The sequence below is a fragment of the Lycium ferocissimum genome, chromosome 3 (assembly GCF_029784015.1).
Source record: "Lycium ferocissimum isolate CSIRO_LF1 chromosome 3, AGI_CSIRO_Lferr_CH_V1, whole genome shotgun sequence".
Lineage (NCBI taxonomy): Eukaryota > Viridiplantae > Streptophyta > Magnoliopsida > Solanales > Solanaceae > Lycium > Lycium ferocissimum.
Window position 1 is genome coordinate 61,259,490 of NC_081344.1, and position 19,093 is coordinate 61,278,582.

The 19,093-nt window shown below is 35.9% G+C and overlaps 2 pseudogenes; both read right to left on the reverse strand.

The window, feature by feature from the left end:
* Window positions 1-9,597: 9,597 nt before the first annotated feature.
* Window positions 9,598-15,302, reverse strand: LOC132048962 (uncharacterized; annotated as a pseudogene).
* On the reverse strand, window positions 11,263-12,510 carry LOC132050708 (probable inactive receptor kinase At1g27190; annotated as a pseudogene).
* Window positions 15,303-19,093: the final 3,791 nt, after the last annotated feature.

A 19,093-nucleotide genomic window follows, 5' to 3' on the forward strand; every position in this document is an offset into this window, starting at 1 on the left:
AGGCATGTCAGATCATTCCCATTTAGAGATCAAAATCTGCTACATCGATGTTCTTGTATCTTATTTCTATCGGGACCACTTCTCCAGATTTAATGTTGGTGACAGTGTAAGAACCAGATGTGAATTTCACTTTATTTCCTCTATCACAGATTTTAGAGACACTCAGCAAGCTGTATTTCAAGACATCCACATAGTACACATTTTCAATTGTAAGGGAGAGTGTCATGCCAATTTTTCCAGCACCAAGAATATATCCTTTCTTGCCATTTCCGAACGACATGCTCCCACTTTGAAAGGCCTTGAGTGAGAGAAATTTTTCATATTTCCAATCATGTGTTTCGAGCAGCCACTATCCATGTACCATTTTTGACTGCTTCCTCTCACTCCAGCCTGCAAACAGAATCATTGATTAGATTTAGGAACCCAAACTAGTTTGGGTCCCTTGAAATGATAAAAAGGATGAATCATACTCCTTTTAGTCCATGAAGGTAATCCAGCTTTTTTTTTTCGGGGACCAGGTCCCCCAGTTCTAGATCCCTTTGCAATGAAATTCTTATTTTTCTCAACGACTTGAATTTTGGCTTTGCATGCATTTTTGTAATGACTTGTTTGATCACTGTGAGTGCTTAACCAGTTTTCAGAAGCAGTAACATACTTGCTATGAGGATTATAGGGAGATTTGGCTTTTAAAATCCAACACCTTCCCTACCTCCTGTGTTGTTCTTGTACATGGACATAACCACATCAGAGGACCAGGTCTAGTTAACTGATTTATCAAGATCACGTTTCACCTTCTTTAAGTTCTCTTGAAGCTATTTATTTCTTTCAAGCTCAGTATTGATAATCATTTTGGCCCTTTTAAGTTCATTTTCAAGCTCAAACTGAATCTCACTAGCTGTTTCCTTTCCTCTAACAAGGGTATCCATCCATTTTTTAATCTGATTTTTGACAAAGAGTTTTCTCTAGACACTTCATCAATATGTTCCTTTAAATTATTGATAGTGTCTATCATGTCATTTCTCTCTTGTTCTATTTCACAAAACTCTTCAATTAAAACATCCTTTTCTTTTATGAGACTGTGATATGCATCAATTAACACGCTGGCTAATGACATCAATTTTTTCTAAGAGTAATTTTTTAATTTGTCCTGAACTTCAAGAAAATTTACCTCATCCTCATTGTCATCACCGTCGTCAAATTTGTCCATGAGTGCAAAGATTGACTCATATTTTGAAGGTCCATCATCAACAGCCATCATAGAAGCATCTCCTTGATCATTTTCATCTTTAGATTTACTAGAAGAGTCTCCCCAGGTAGCGTTTAGCCTGCTTCACCAAGTTATCAACTACATCTCTTCTTTTGAATTTTCAGTCAGAACCAGGTTACTCTTTGCTACTTTTCAGAATTGTTCTTGTAATATTCCTTCTTGTGGAGAGGACACTCTTTGATGAAATGTCCAGGATACCCACATTTGTGACTGCAGTCGTTTCCTTTGGATTCTTGCTTGAGTTTCCTTTCTTTTGGAACCCACTATTTTTTCAAACCATCTTTTGAAACCTTCAACTGAGGTAAATCATATCAGACACATCATCACTGGAGTCAAATTTAGCAGCAGCATTGAGAACCACATTCTTCTCTTTCTTTGGCTCCTTCCTTTCCAGATCTTGTTGTCTTTTTAACTCATAGGTTTTAAGATTTCCAATGAGCTCATCGATGGTCAGTGTTTACAAGTCCTTGGCTTCAGAGATAGCATTAACTTTGCTTTACAAAGAACTAGGCAGTACACTGAGTATTTTACGCACAAGTTTGTTTGTTGGAATGATTTTACCAATGGAATGGAATTCATTGTTTATGGAGGTGAACCTGATATGCATGTCCTGAATGGACTCAACATCCTTCATCTTAAAAAGTTCATACTCTGTGGTAAGCATGTTTATTTTGGACTCATTTTACCTGACTTGTTCCCTCATGAGCAGTTTGAACAACATCCCAAATTTCCTTTGTATTTTCACATGATGAGATACGATTGTACTCATGTGTCCAATACCGCAAACAAGAATTTTCTTTGCATTGTAATTCTTTTCTACAGCCTTTTGATCAACCTCATTATACTCCTTCCTCGTCTTTGGATCTGTTATGAAACCAGCCAGATCTATCTTCATAGGAACATCAATACCATCACAGATGATTTCCCACAACTCAGAGTCATCAGCCATGATGAAGTCATGCATTCTTTCCTTCCACCACCCATAATACTTTCCATTGAATCTTATGGTCTTGTGCTAGACTTTCCTTTCTCTAGGTTTGGTAGAGCAGCCATGAGAAAGGACATTTCTAGGTGTTAACCTTTTAGAAAGACCCTGCTGTGATACTAATTAATAGAATATAAGAGTTCGCCAAACAGTATAGAGAACCAGGTTCTCTATCTGTTCCCTTGTGTATGACAGAAAGTAAATAATACAAGATATTTACGTGAAAATTTTCATGCTCAAGGGATTAATAACCACGACCCACTGCAGTAGGATTTGCTCAAACTTCACTATAAACGAGCAACTTCAGATTACAACGAATTTCAACCTAGGAATTAAACTCTTAATCCCTCCCCATTACAATAACTCTATTGCAAGACCTTTATAATAACTCTATTGCAAATAACACACCTTGACTAACTCTAGCCAAGTGAACAAACTCAAAATGGCTAAAAATCTGTCCTACTATTACACTTCTTAAAAGTCGTGTAGGAATACAAGAAAAAGAATAAATGATAAAGACTCAACAAACCTAAGGACTTAAGACATCTTCAGTGATTGGGACCTGGTCCTTCTATTTGTTGCAGCTTTGTTCTTGAAAGCACTTTAAGATGCAGCGGCTGGCACTTGAGAAGAGAGTGATTTTCTAATTTGCAACTATTAGGTTTTCACTTGTAACATGTTGTTTATGTAGGTGGAGAAAGTGTTTATATGAAAGGGACATTTCATTTTCCATTAGCAAAGCTACTAGGATTGTGTTCGTCTTTGCCGTTACGTCAGTATAGTGTCAAGAGACATTACGTAGAGTTGACCCTACAATGGCTAGTAGAACCTGATCTCATCTGGTTCCTGTAAAAGTATAGCTGGTTCCTCGAATAAGTTTGTTAAATGATCAAAACATAAAATAACATAACTTATCAGATACAAATTTGTGGTATCGAGTCCAAACAAGTAGCAGAAATAGGAGAAGAAGAGAAGTAGAATCGAGAAAAAGAGAATTAAGAAATGAGAGTTTCTGATTACCAATGTCATCCAAGTTGTCTAATGCCTATTACATCAAGCTATATATAATTAATAAGGAAATGTAATAAAAGAAATACAATAAGGAAATTATAATAAGGAAAATACAATTGAAATGCAGAAATTGGCCCGTAATTACCATAACCATTTTTCTCGCCAAAAATGTGTAACAAGCTAAGTAGAATTTGGACCCTCTTTGGCTGAGTTGGCTTCCACTTCAAAACCATTGGAAATGTGTGTGTTGGGAAGATAGATTAATTTTTGTGGATGTTGGGTCTAGGTCATGGGTTGCTTCATATGGGTAGACTGATCCATTTTGAAAGAGATTAGATGAAATTAGTTATCAGGAGAAGTTACTACACGTTTAATTGTAGCGGGAGCAGTTTTTCGATAACTGCTATTTTACTTTCGTTCAAATAGGGGGGAGGTTCTAGTCTTTGGCTCAAAATACTAAGGAAAAGAAATAGAGAAACAAGAAGTTCTATTCTCTTCTTCCACATTAACACACAAAAACAACGTTTAATTTGTGGCATATTTGCTTTGTTTCCAAGAAAGTGGAATTTGACCAATTTTCTGGATTGTGATTTCTACTCCGTTGCATTAACAGGAACATAATCATATTATTATTCTTGATATAATCCTTACAATGGGATCAGAACATGTGTTATTTGTTTCCAAGTCTAACACTGATTCTCGGAGTATATCGCCGTTGAAACTCTTGATGTTTGCATCTGTTGAATTTTCTTTTGACACGATATAACAAATTTGTACAATAGCAGAAGTCTTGATACGGTAAAACAAAATAGAATATGCATCAGTTTAGAAGAATGAGATTCTTGGAAAGGGATGATTGTCATAGTTGACAGTGAATTCTTGTCGAAAATAAATGTTTTTGGATTTGTGGTTCGTCTCTTTGGTTTTTCATTAGTTGTGAATCTTGTTTCCCTATGAAAATCATTAAAATAAAATAAAAATAAGAACTTACTGTGTGGTTTTCACAAATTTGACTCACTTTCTTCTTCTCTTGCTTTGCCTTTTGAGAAGAGATGTAACTTTTGGAGTTTAGAATTGTAGAGATGGAGAAGAGACTGGAAATTTTCTTAATATATGATAAAGAAATGTGTACAGAGTGCCAAAGTCAAAGTTCTTATGATTATTTATTGCACTGCATTCTCTATGGCAATTAAAGTTGTGTATTCTATTTATTTTAGCATGTTTCAGTTTGCTTTCTTTGTAAAAAATTATATGAGTTGTATTTACTAGTCAAAATTGTTAGATACAATTGTGATTTTTATCAGATGATTCTAACGTGAAGCCTTAAGCTTTATGCATATTTTCCTTTTTTTTAAAACTAATAATATATATTTGAGACAAAAAGCAAGTCTTGTTTGTCATTATTTGCTATGAGAATTGATTTTTCTCAGAGAATACGTTGAGAATGTAAATAATTGCTTGATTTAGTACTCTGTCCAAAGTTATATCATGTTAAGCTAATTTCAATTTTTTGTGGCAGCAGAGCATAGATGAAGCACCTTTTTGCTCCATCATTTAATTCTAATATAAACAAGATCTTTTTAATTGACTCTGTAACTATACTCCCAACATGAATGGCTATGGTGCTACATCATTATTCATTTCCTTTATTGTAGTTTAAATCTAAAACAGAATGTGATGCAGTGACTTAATAAATTAGAAAATGACTCTAAACATAATTTTGTCTTCTACGAGTAATTGTGGCATTTGTTGTCAGATTGAATAATATAGTCATTGTTATTGTTTCCTCGTTCTTATATCAGATATGGCTGGACAGGGATAAGCTCAAAGTACTCCAAGCAAGAGTTCTCGAAATTGATCAAGGGGGCAATGTAGAAGAGTATGTCATTGTAAGACATATTCCTGAGGCCCTGAAGTTATAAGGAGTGATGTTCCAAGGGCGATGCCAAATCTGTTAAGGGATCAAAAGGTTGAATGAATGGAAAAAAAGAAGGAACTCAGAGAGTTCAACAATTTTTTGTCTCCTAATGCTTCAGTACCTGAATATGTTCCCTTTTTCAGTTAAAACGAGTTAATAGGCTAGTTATATTGTAATCTTGGATTGAGAAGCTTTATCAATTTTAGCATATTCTCTCACATAATCTTGAGGTGATAAATTAATTGATACTTATCACGGGATTTGGCCAAGTCAATATTTTTGGGTGTATGTTCAAATGCTTGAAGCCAAGTGGGAGAATTATGTCTATGCGGACTTGTAATTTGTATTGTGATCTTCTTTTCAATATATGGAATTGTGTTGTTTGTCTCACCTTTTACATATCCAAACTTAATTGAAAGTCACTAATATACTACACACTAAGAAATGTTTTTTTGATTAAACGTTTGGAATGTAGATGATGATCGGAAACTATCTGACCTTTCAATTCTACATTAAATGTGAACTCATTATGGGAATTAATGTGATTGAGTATGTATATCACATGCATAAATTGATCAAAGTAAATATTGATGAGTAAAACTTGCTGAATTGTCTCATATAACAAAGATGACATCACAAAGCATCGTTGCTGACTTAAACAAGGGTGAGAAGCTAAATGGTGAGAGTTACGATATCAGAAGTCGTTAGATATGGAATGTATTGGAAGAGCAAGATGTTATTGAATTAACCATGTTTTCAGTCACCTAGAAGAGTAACACTGCCCAACACAAAAGAGATCTCGTAGCTTACAATGCATGGAAAAAGAAAGATTCCACTACACGTGAAATTATTATGAGTTCTGTTATTGACGATGTCATTCACGAATGTGAGGAATACCCTATTGATCATGCCATGTGGGCTCACTTACTAAATATATATAGGGGTACAATTGTGACCCGCCTTAGACGGGTGACTATCAAGTTTGATACTTACAAAAAGTGACACGATCACAATCTCAAACAACATCTTAGAATGATGGTTTAACATGATTGATTAACTCAAAAGTGTTGGTCATATTCTTTCTAATGAGCAATAGGTTCAGGCAGTGATTCGGTCTCTTCCTAATAGTTGGGAACATTTGAAAATTAACTTAATCCATCATGAAAGCATCAAAACCTTTCTGATGTTGCTTGTCACATCGAGTTTGAAGATGAGCGGCTTGGTGCTGCTAAAGTTGTACTTAGTGCCTATACGGTATAATCAAGTTGTACAAAGTTTTTAGGCTTCAAGCGCAAGAAAAATTAGAAAATGCAGAAAAGGTAAAGAGACTGGAGAAGAATCCTCCAAGAAAAAGAACAGGCCAATTCCAAGAAGGAAAAATGATTTTTCAGAAGAAAGACAAGAATAACATAAGTGCTACAACTATCATGTTCCGAAGCATTTGACTCGTGAGTGTACCGAGCCGAAAAGGGTAGCATCTCGAAACACATCTCTAAGTACTACATATGTTTCTAGCACAATTTTACTAACTAAATCTTATCCTGTGTGGATTATAAACTCAGGGGCCCGATCATGTGAGCAGTGATCGAGAAAATTTGAAGTTCTGTCGAGCCTCACCTGGATCAAAGTGAATATATGTAGGAAATAATGCAAAGCATGAAGTCAAAGGAATAGGCACTTACAAAATAGACTTGCATGGTGGCCGATTTTTAATGTTGCCTAATGTTTTATATGCTCCAGAGATCCGACGAAACTTAATATTTGTGTCTGTTCTTCTAGATCTTGGTTTCTATTTAGGTCTTAGTCACAACAGTGTTAGAATTACTCAAGAGAATGTTTTTATGGTTTTGGACTTTGAGGGTGTTTGAATTGACTTTTTTAAAAATAGCTTATAAGCTAAAAGCCATAAGTGGAGAATACCCAACTTTTGTCTTTTAGCTTATTTTTATACTTTTTTTGGCCTAAAAATAAGTGCTTAAAAGCACTTTTTATCTTTTCCAAACACCACAAAAAGCATAAAAGAGCTTAAAAGCCAAAAAGCACTTAAAATAAGTCAATCCAAACACCCTCTTTGTTATGATGATTTTATCATTTTAGATTGTAATCCTTCAACTCATAACTATTATGTTGATCGTTATGTAATGACATGTTACTCTAGCAACAATAAAGTTGATGTTATTACATTGTCATGCAAGATTAGGTCACATAGGGAAAGATCGAATAATAGATTGGCAAAGGAAGGATGTTTAGGTTGTTTCTCCAAAAAATATGCGAACATATGAAAATTGTCTTGGCAGAAGGATTACACGTAAACCATTTGGGAGGCTAAGAGAGTTGATTTCCCATTGCAATTAAACCATTCAGATATGTGATCCATTGAATGTGAGGGCTAGGTCTAGTGCTTTGTATTTATTACTTTTGTTGACGATTTCACGCGCTTTGGTTATGTCTATTTGATTTCTCATAAATCTTAAGCTTGAATGCTTTAGAAGATATATGAATGAAGTTGAGGATCAATTAGACAAATGAATAAATGTAACAACCCGTTTGGTCGTTATAATGTTTTAACCTTTTTACCCCCGTCGACCCTTCACCGAGCCCTATGAGAATGATTTAGACCCGCAGGGATGGGTGGTAGATTTAGAACCGTAGGGATGGGTGGTACGGTTCCCGAGATAATTGGGTGAGGTTTTGTGATGACTTGTGCGAATTAGAGCTTTAAAGTGAAAAACGTTTGACCAATAGTTGACTTTTGGGTAACCAGACCTTTTTTGGGAATCCGTCAATTTTGAGAGGTCCAGATGGTTGATTGTTACTTGGATGGATGTTCGGTTCGGTTCCTAAGGCACTTGGGAGCGTTTTGGGTTATTGGTTGGAAAGGTAGTATTTGGCCATTGGGTGTTGACCCGGTCAAATAGACCCCCGTTGGGAATTTTGAGACCACGAGTGAGTCCGTAGCGTGTTTTTATATGTGAATGCATGTCTTGTTTATATCTGGGAGGTCTCGGGTGATTGTCGAATTGCGGGGTTTGATTGGTGAAAAAACCAAAAATTCTGGTGTCTGGTGTCCGCTGTAGCGGCACCAGCTCCGCCATAACGGACCCGCTATAGCGAGGTATTGGTCCGCTATAGTGGGATGATGGGTTACGATTGGGGTGCCATATGGACAGGAATCCGCTTTCGCAGATGCGCAATAGCAAGCCCGCTGTAGCGAACTCGATACCGCTACAGCGAGGTAGCGTGTTTCCAGAATCATTAAATGCTAAGATAAAACCCTTAACTCTCTATCACTTCATTTATTACTTAGCAGATTCAGGGCAAATTGAAGAGTCCTGGGTTGATTCCTCTTGGTGGTAAGTCTCCTAACCTAGCATTCATTATTTTAACCTTCCTAATGTTGAATCCATGCTAGAAATCCATTAGAATCTAAGAGAAAAAATGGGCTTTGATAATAACTTCTTGAAATGAGTTCTAATCTTTCTAAATGGAAATTGTTGGTGGTTTTGACTAGTCTAATCATAGAATTTGATGATTTCATAGTTAATAGGCTTGAATCTTCCATTTATGTTGAGGAATTTGAATGTTGGAAAATTAGGGTTCATACCCAAATTGGGGGTTTTCACTTGAATCTCAAAATTGACCCATTCTTGATTATTTTAGTAATTGATTAGTAGGATTGAACTCCAAGAAATTTGAATTGCATATTTCACTTTCGAAATGACTGTTTTACTCTTGTGGGCCCGTTTCCCCTTTTCTCCATAGTTGAACTTGATTCAAAAAATAAGTATAGCAATATATGATTTCTAATATAGAATTTGAATATGATTAGACTTTGAGTATTTGGAGGCGCTATGAAAGGGAAAATAAAAGATGTGAGTGTCCATGGCTCCTGCTCGGCTACCAGGTAGGTTACGCACTACAAAAAAAACTGGTTTTAGCGACGGACGAAATCCGTCGGTAAACAGCATATATCCGTTGCTAAACCAATATAGCTACAGAATAACGACGGAATTGAATCCGTCGGTAAAATCCTCGTAGCTAGCAATTTGCCGACAAAAAAAATGAATCCGTCGTTGGATTAACGACGAATTGGTGACGTATTTTATCTGTTGCCAATATGAGCAACGAATGAAATCCATTGCTATGTTAATAATTTCCGTCGCTAATTCTATGAGTTATTTCATCGTTTCTTCTGATTGGCGACCAATAGTTTCCGTCGCTAATTCCGTAGCCAATTCTTTTACTACACATTTCTGCATTCCTTTTGGCGACAAAAATAATTTGTCGCAACATTTGAAATCCATCGCGAATCATTTTTATTTTTTATTTTATATTATATTTTAAATACACCTGTCCAAGCATATATTAGATACTCATATAATAACTTAATTAATAGAAATAATATTCTACAAGGTCCAAAATACATAGCAGAATGCAAATCAAGTTTGAAGCATCCACAGCGATAATATCCAAACCAAAAAATCCAAAATCATATGCAACAACCATAAAGTACAAACAACAAAACTAACAACCATAAAGTCCAAACCACAAAACTAACTAATGAGAGACTGGAGAGCCACGATCATCATCAGAAGTCGATGCATGAACTTGATCAATATTGGCAGTTGTTGGAGCTGGAACTATAGGTGCCACAGATGATGGATGGTCGTTAGGAGCGTCCGTCTGAGAAGAGACTGAAGGATTCAATCCACGTACCCGCTCAACAATTATAGGAAGCAAGCGATCAGTTAGTGCAGGAATCATGCTATCAGTCAGTGCAGGAATTAATCCCATTACTAACTCATCCAAATTTCTCGACACTGCCGGTTGAGCATTCGGAGGTGGTATGCGAGGATGTAGCATCAGATGCAGAAGAAGGACGAAGATTCGGCCCATAATATAAGTGTGCTTGAGATCCAAGACCATATATTCTTCTTTTCTTTACCCCTCCTACGACTTCGTAATAGGCTTGACATTGATCAACTTCAGATTGAGTCTGTGACTTATTTTGTAGTATTTCTTGATATTTTTCCTGTAGAAGAGAGTGATAATTAGTTAACCCCATTTCATTAACAGTAAGCACATGTACAAGAACCATTAAAGACAGCAAGAATAATGCCCTGAAAGCTTCAATACAATTCAAGATATCTCTGTGTCACTGAAGGAAGCAAACAAAGCTTCTTCCTTTTTTTTTTTTTTTTTTTTTTTTTTTTAAAGCTTTGATAAGTTCAGAGAACAATTCAAAAGCTGAACATCAACAACATAGCCAGATTGGTGCTTTCTAAACTAACCACCATGAATTAAACAAAACATTTATTAAACTATTACAGTGAAAATACCTAAATGAAACACCAACAGTATTCTCAAAACATACATCAATTAACTTATCTATAAAATAAAAAATCTGCTCCTAGAAAAAATAATAAATGATGTTTCATCTTAACACACACCCACACAATAAACAGTTATGCTTTCCTCTATTACCTCATAAAAAGAACTGGCATGTGCATCTGGCAAAAGAAACTGCCTTTTACAAATTCCTTTTTTATGATGAGAGTTCTTTTGGATAAGGTGGCTACTGATGTTGCAGTTAAAAGGTTTGGAGTGAATTTATCTTCCATATGTAGCTGCTATACTACTAATCACTATGAGAGGATAACTTCAATTGGTTACCACCGTTTAGTTGTGGTTATATTGCTAATCAAGTTTGGACTTTCTTCTGCAATTCATGTGGAATTAATCTGATCCATGGACAGGTTAGACAAAAAGCTATGAAGTGGTGGTTGACAAAGCCTAAAAATGAGGTTCATAAAACCATTTTACAATGCTTACCAACTATCATATTCTGGCAAATATGGAAAAGTAGGTGCACTGCTAGGTTTGATAACAAAACTATGTCTCACTGGGTCATTATCCAACAAGTGACGAAGATGATCACTATGATCATTCATTTACAATCACTATGATCACTATGATCATTCATTTACAGTTTCTTGACCTGCAACTACCTGGTCTCTGGCATGATCATTATAAAGCAATAGAGAATTTATCCCCTGCTATCCAATCCCAACCTGTTTTTTGTCATAAACCTCCTATGGGATGGGTTAAACTTAATGTGGATGGATGCAGTAAAAGGGAATACAAACTTCCATCATGCATATCCTTATACACCAAAAGCCTTTCAGTATCAACTATACAAAAACCTAATAAAGGCACTAAATTCGGGTGCCTAAGTTGCCCCAACTGATTCATCTCGGACCGAAACTATTTTTCGCTTATCTTACAACTACTCAGCCTCTTAATAGCTAATTCAGATCCATCAGGCAACATAGCTCTATAAGAAACACCATTCCTAGTTGAAATGACAATATTTCCACTATCAAAAGAATTATTACCTGCTAATAAATCATTAAGCTTAATCTTGTTAATAGGTTTTTGAAACAATGTAAACTGAACAAGCTTAAAAGCTCTCAACTTTTCAACCCAATCACTACTATTATTACTACTACCTTTACCATCACCAAGCTCTCTATCTTCCTAGTTTGGCTGAACCAAAAACCATCTCCAAATCCCAAATCCAAGAATTAAAGATCCTAAAGCACCAACAACACCAACAACTATAATAATAACAAGACTCTTATTACTCAACTTACTACATTTATTTCCAAGTGGGGTCCCACAAAGTCCATTATTCCCTTCAAAATAATCTTTCAAGAACCGGTCTAAATCATCAGGAATTGAACCAGAAAGACCATTATTTGACACACCGAACCGTTTCAACGGGTCCAACCTGCCAATCTCAAATGGCATTGACCAGCAAGTTTGTCGTCATTTAGCAAAAGGGTGGTCAAGAATTTGCAGTTAATAAACTCAGGTGGTATAGAACCAGTAAAAAAGTTACCAGAAAGATCAATATTAACTAAATAAGGTAACCAAGAACAAATTTGAACAGGTAGTGAACCTGAAAGTGAGTTCCTAGAAAGATCAATTGATTGAAGTGAACTACAAAACTGAAGATCACATGGTAGAGAACTAGATAAAAACATAGAAGTAAGTTGAAGTGAAATGAGCCTACTTTGAGAAAACAAAAGGAGAATTATTGATTTAATCTGCTAAAGGAATATAAGTGTTCAGTAAACATATTTGTTAACATAAAAAAATTGAACTGAAATCAGACAATACATGACTGTAAATCTGCCACTTTATATAATGGTAGTGCTAATCTTGGATTAGATAGCTTTGGAAATGGTTGTGTAGTTGAGTTGATATTTAACCATTCCCCTTGCATCTAGTATGTTAAAAACTTACTCGTACCCAGTGTTTAACCATGCCCTATCAAGACTCGTTTGGTGTTTAAATTAAATTAATGCATGCAGACCGGATTTTTTTTACACACTTTTGTTATGGTTAAGTATTTTACCCATCTAGTACTGTGTCTTAATTTCTGGCATGGATTTTACACTTGGTTTCCTTATAAGCATCATTTATATATGTAGTTAATGTTTCCCACTATGTTTAAGATAGTATCTTTAAGTAGCTTTGAGGAGATTCCATCTTTTAAATATTTTTGCCTTGTGTGCAGGGATTATGTGAGTAGGTATAAAGGTTAAATAATGGAAGGTGATGGAATGGAACCAAACCTTATAATGCTAAATATCTTTGATGAATGCTTTGGGAATCTTGGTAGGAATATGGAGGCACTATCAATTTACCATCATATAAAAGCGATGGTAAGTCCTTAAAATTTCCAAATTTCTCTAAATACATTTCCTGACATAAACTTTGTTGATAGTGGTGTTGCTATTTCTGTAGGGTACTAGTCCTGATGTGGTTACTTATAGAACTTTAATGAAGGCCTTTATGAGGGCTAAAAAGTTCGATCAGGTTTGGCTTCTAATATTGCTATCAGCCATTGGCTTTCGCTCTTTTCTTGAATGTGATGGGACTAAACAAAGAAAAGATTATAGAATGTTGGATTCACATGCACGATTCGGGCTCGCTCACCAACAAAAGATTTTTCATCATGACCGTGTGTATGGACGTGCAAATGTACCTCACTTGGTGTTGGATCTCGACCCTTTTTAATAGCCTATACAAGAAAAAAATATACATAGTTTAGTAACTTCCAAAACCAACAAAAGAAGCAACCAATGTCACAGTAGAGAATATATTTTGACATATTCCTTTTACATATGCAGAGTCCATATGAGAATATGTTCATGAAAATTTAAAAACTAATTGAAGGCAGGAAATCAGTAAAAAGTTATGGTGAAAATGAGAACAAAACTTTAAAAACTAATAGTATTAATTAGTCTGCGACGGTCCATGAAGCCAAACAGTCAATGGATAACTGATCCCGATCCTTATCTTCTGAATTAGTTCGCGAATAGGCTATATCGCAAGTCCGATAAACACAATTATAGAATACATGTCTTTCTAATTGGATATATAGGTAACTGCCATAGCCGGCTCATAGTATATTTAAAGAAAAATTGAGAATTTAACATGATCAGGAAAAAGGATCAACACAAATGAAAGTTGGTTTCTGTAATTAAGTCATACGTTACGTCCGTTCGGTGGCACCCAACTCTCATACGTTATGTCTGTTACTATACCCCAAATAATGAGTAAATGACTCAATTAGTGAGTGAAAATATGCTATTTTTATTGCTCAGCAAATTCTTTTAGTGAGAAAATAAGAGATAAAGGCCAATTCTTTTATATAATTATATAGATTTTCAGCATTTTCAACCTGTAACTGATGAAGCAGTCTAAATTTCTGAAAACAACAAATAACTTACAAGTCCAAACTTACCAACATAAACATAGTTGCGGCATTCACCTTCATGATGGCAATTTAGTTAGGCAAAGGCCAAAGCCACAGAATTAACTTACAAGTCTCTTGTGATGCTCTCCGATGGAAATAGAGCCGCCCGTGTGAGTCCCACTGGCAACTGCATCCTCATCGCCATGACGATTCTTTGAAGCTATTTTTGATTTTTCAACAACCTTAGGATCTTCCCAATATTTCTTCCAACTTTCCCATGTTTCTTTCGGAACATAAACTGGCTGAATCCCCTCACCTTTTATTGTGCTAACGAAATCCATGATACCTTCCCGCCTTTCTACGTCATTGCTTCCTCACTTCACTATCAATCGAAGAATCCCAATAGAATGCCTTCTCGAAATAATTTTACGGAGAGAGTATAACAATAAACTCATCATCACGCTAAGATAAAAAATTATAAGACATGAGTTATAAGAAAAGCACCATCGGTCGCCCAATAAACGGGAAAGTAAAAAAGAGGCAGTTTTTTCTGACGACGGTGAAAAGAATGAGATGATGCCGTGTTGCAAGGAAGTGAGACGAGAGGGATTATTAGACATGTTCTTGGTTACTTTTTTTGACAGCTTCGATTAAGAATAAAGTTGTACATCTCATAGTCAAAGTTAATAAAAAAAATTATTTTTTGTTCTGAACACTAACGGTAATTAGTGACAAATGTTTCAGTTATTATACCTCGAATTCTCCGAGATAAAAATCTTTTGTCTCTTGTGAGACACTTTTCCAGTTAACTCCATTAGGCTCAACTTCATTCTTAAAAATCTCAGTTATCGTCTCAGAGCATAATCTCGATGGTTCCAACCTGGACAAATTTGAAGACATTATATGAAGTCTATCATAAAGCAATTACAGTATATAAATAATAATGGTGCAAGCAGAAATTGACCCTGAAGGAGAAAGAAAAATAAAGTGTCCGCTCCACGTTACTATTGCTCTCACCTTCACCTATTGCATCACTCTGAGCAGATGAACCTTCGCCTATTGTATTTCTCTGAGTAGACGCACCCTCGCCTATTACGTTGCTCTCATTAGGTACTATAGGAGATAATTCAGAAATGGATGGGGTGCTACCATGACCTGATGTTTGAATGGGTGGCGTAGTAGTAGGACATGTTTGAACTTGGTCTTGCCCACCTGAGAAATTGGTACCACCTTGTTGAGAACTAATTGTGGGAACGGGAACAGTAGGCATGTTGCCTCGACCAGCACTACCTCGACCTCTAGTTGAGGTCTTGCTTACACGGCCCATGCTACCTCGACCTCTGCCACGAGCCATATCTACAAGAAAAAACATAGAGGCAATCATCTTTTAGATAATTAGCATGAGAGTAAGCAATGAATATATTATTGAAACCACTGATTACACAAAAAATGGGCAGCAAATTATTGGTTTTGCACAATAATTATGCTTTTTGTTATTAAAATTTGACCAACTTCATGTGACCAAATTCACGGAAACATGTTAGGTTTATGGATCCTCACTTTCCGGATGAAATTTTTATAAGGAAAGTTAAAGGATGAATGAAGTTGTATATAAAAGGTGATCAGTTAAAATGAAAGAAGTCAAAACTCCACAAAAGGTCCATTTGCAGTAGTAAACTCAAGTTAATACATTCAATGTTAAGAAATGAAATCACAGTGGACGCAACTAACAGAAATGAAGTTCTTATAAGCGTAGCTGCAAAAATGAGGATCTTCTTCTGACTATCAATAGAAAGATAGCCAAAGACATGAGGAGCTTCTTCTGACTATCACAAGCAAACTATTTTCTTTAAAGATTACACACAAAAAATGGACAGTAAATTAAATTGTGCAAAATCATAGAATTATTGCTAGATTTTCAGCATAGTAAGCAATGGATATATTAAGAAAAAGTCTTTGGATTGTGCATACATTATAAAAATGACTAAGAAGCTTAGACATCCAAGACAACCAACAAATGTAGACATATCAGATACTTATAACATCCAAAACATATTACTACAAACAAAAGTTAATAAAGATACAATAGCACATTTCTATCAACACACTAGTCAGTATCTATTTCTTCTTCGAACTCCTCCTCATCATCCTCCTCAGTTTCATCCTCAGTTTCATACTCATCTTCTGTAGATTCTTCTTCAGAGTCATGATGCTCTTCTTCGGATTCATGATGCTCTGGCAATAATCCATCATTAATTGGTTCATCCATTTCAATTGCTTCCCCATTTGGATCATGCAGGAGTATAACTTCATCAACGGTCATAGTCATATCTATCTCATGGACTTCAACTTCTTCAACTTGGAATGGAAGATTTAGTTCCAGTTCCGGAGTTGTGATCACTTCCTCATCAGGTAATTCAATAACATGTCGAGGTTTGACTTTCAATACAGCTAACCAATCATCCTTGTCCTTTTTTGTGCTAGGATAAAACATATAACACGCTTGAGTTTCTTACATCGCAAGAATAAAAGGTTCATATTTGTTAAACTGACAACGATGGTTAACATCGACCAATTTCTCCTTAACACCAACATTCACAGTTGGATCAAACCATTCACACTTGAATAATGTATTTTGCTTTAAAGGTGATTCATGGTATTCCACTTGTATAATCTCTTGTATCCGTCCATAGTAATCGCCAACATTTGGATTCGAGATACAAACTCCACTGTTCATTGTTGATCTAGCACTACCACGACGTAATGTGTGAAATTTGTATCCATTAACAAAACACATTGGATAATCATACGCTCTTATTAATGGTCCATGAGCAAGACTACGCAAGTATTTGTTCTCACTATGATTGGATCGATTGGATCGAACCTATTTTAAAAAAATTATAAGACTTAGTCAAATTTCACAAGCCATTTTAAGCAGTCATAGTTTAAAAAATAATGATTGATGGAGGGTTACATATTCCTTGAACCATATAGAAAAATATGTTTCAAGACTCTCATCTATTTGATCTCGAGATAGATTCGGGAACTCTTCTTGCAAACGTTGCACATACATGCTTCATTGCAGCAAAGTAAGTTAAATAGAAAGCCATAATATATGGATATATTCATTATATTAAATAAGTATAACTTTATAATGTTACCTTACAAACGGGTCAACCTCTTTAGTATTTAGTAAAATATAAGTTTGGGCAGCCTTGATTTCTTCAAGGGACAAATCTCTCTTTTTTGCATCTCCCGATAGTTTGCCTGGATGAGTGAATATTGAAACATTTCCTTCAATATCTTCTATAACACCACCATCATTGTTACGGGCCACATTTTGATGACGTGAGATAACATGAGGTTCAAAATAATGAGAAAACAATTGTGTTGACTCCGCCATCATGTATGCTTCACAAATGGAACCCTCAACACTAGCTTTGTTCCCAATCATGTTTTTAAGAGTTCGAAGGTACCTATAAAGGTAAACCAATAAATTATGGGATACTTTTCACCATTAAAGAATATATATTTTATATTTACCTCTCAAAAGGGTACATCCATCTGTATTGTACAGGTCCAGCAATCCGTGCTTCATATGGCAGGTGCACGGGTAAATGTTCCATTGAGTTAAAGAATCCCGGGGGAAATATGCGTTCTAACTTACACAAGATCTGTGGGATGTGTACCTCTAATCTCTCCAAGTCCACCACTCGAAGAACAGTTGAAGTAAGATCCTTAAAAAACTAACTCAACTCTGTAAGTGCCTGCCACACATTACTAGGAAGTAGCTCACGAAAGGCAATTGGCAATAGTCGTTGCATGAACACATGACAATCATGACTTTTCATGCCAAATAGCTTAAATTTGTCCGTGTCCAGGCATCGACTTATGTTCGAAACATACCCATCTGGACACTTCACACCTTTCAACCAATCGAACAAGACAACTTTTCATTCTTTTCTATTATATATGCAGCTTTGGGATAGCATCCATCAAGATTCCTTGCTAACTGCGGTCGATCGCAGTATTTTGCAATATCTAGACGTGCTTTTGGACTGTCTTTGGTTTTGCCAACAACATTAAGAACAGTGTTAAACACATTATCAAAGACATTCTTCTCAATATGCATGATATCAAGATTATGTCGTATCATGTTAGAACTCCAATAAGGCAAATCCCAAAAGATGCTTCGTTTTTTCCATCCATATGAATTACATATCCTCGTATTAACTTCTCGTGCATCTAACTCAGTTACTTTTGTTATCCCTACCTCACAAATTTGATTCAAATTTTCTTCTCCTATTCTAACGGCAGGTGGTGGCCTTGTGACAGTATGACCTTTAAGAAAGTTTTTACGATCTCTCCTAAATGGATGATTTTGATCAAGAAACATTCTATGACTATCAAACCAAGTTGTTTTCCCACCATGTTTTAATCTGAAGGATTGTGTTTCCTCCATACAATAAGGACATGCTAAGTTGCCACCTGTACTCCATCCTGATAACTAGAATATGTTGGAAAGGTATTGATTGTCCACATCAAATCTGCCCTTAATTGAAAGTTTTGCTTTTTTGAGATGTCAAATGCTTCTACACCTGTCTCCCACAACAAAGTCAATTCCTTTATTAGAGGTTGCAGATAAACATCAATTTTTTGTTTAGGATTGTGTGGCCCTAGTACAATGACAGTTAAGAACATGTATGCCTCCTTCATACACATCCCTGAAGGCAAATTATATGGAGTGACAATCACAGGCCACGAAGAGTATTTGCTCCCCGTCTGGGCAAATGGTTGGAAACTATCCGTACATAAACCCAACCTCACATTCCTTGGTTCAGCAGCAAAAAAGGAATGAGTTTCATTGAAGTGCTTCCAAGCCTCAGAGTCTGATGGATGACACATTACCCCCTCCTCTTGTATATGCTCATGATGCCATCTCATGTCGGCAGTTGTAGCATGAGACGCATATAATCTCCGCAATCTAGGAATCAAGGGGAAATAATACATTTTCTTGTAAGGGACCAATTTCCTCTTACGAGAACCAACACGACGTTTATACCTCTCATAGCCACAAAACTGTTATAGCCCGTACTTCGTACGTGCGGACGTTGGGAGAAGTTAAGGACAAGACTATGTTCTAAA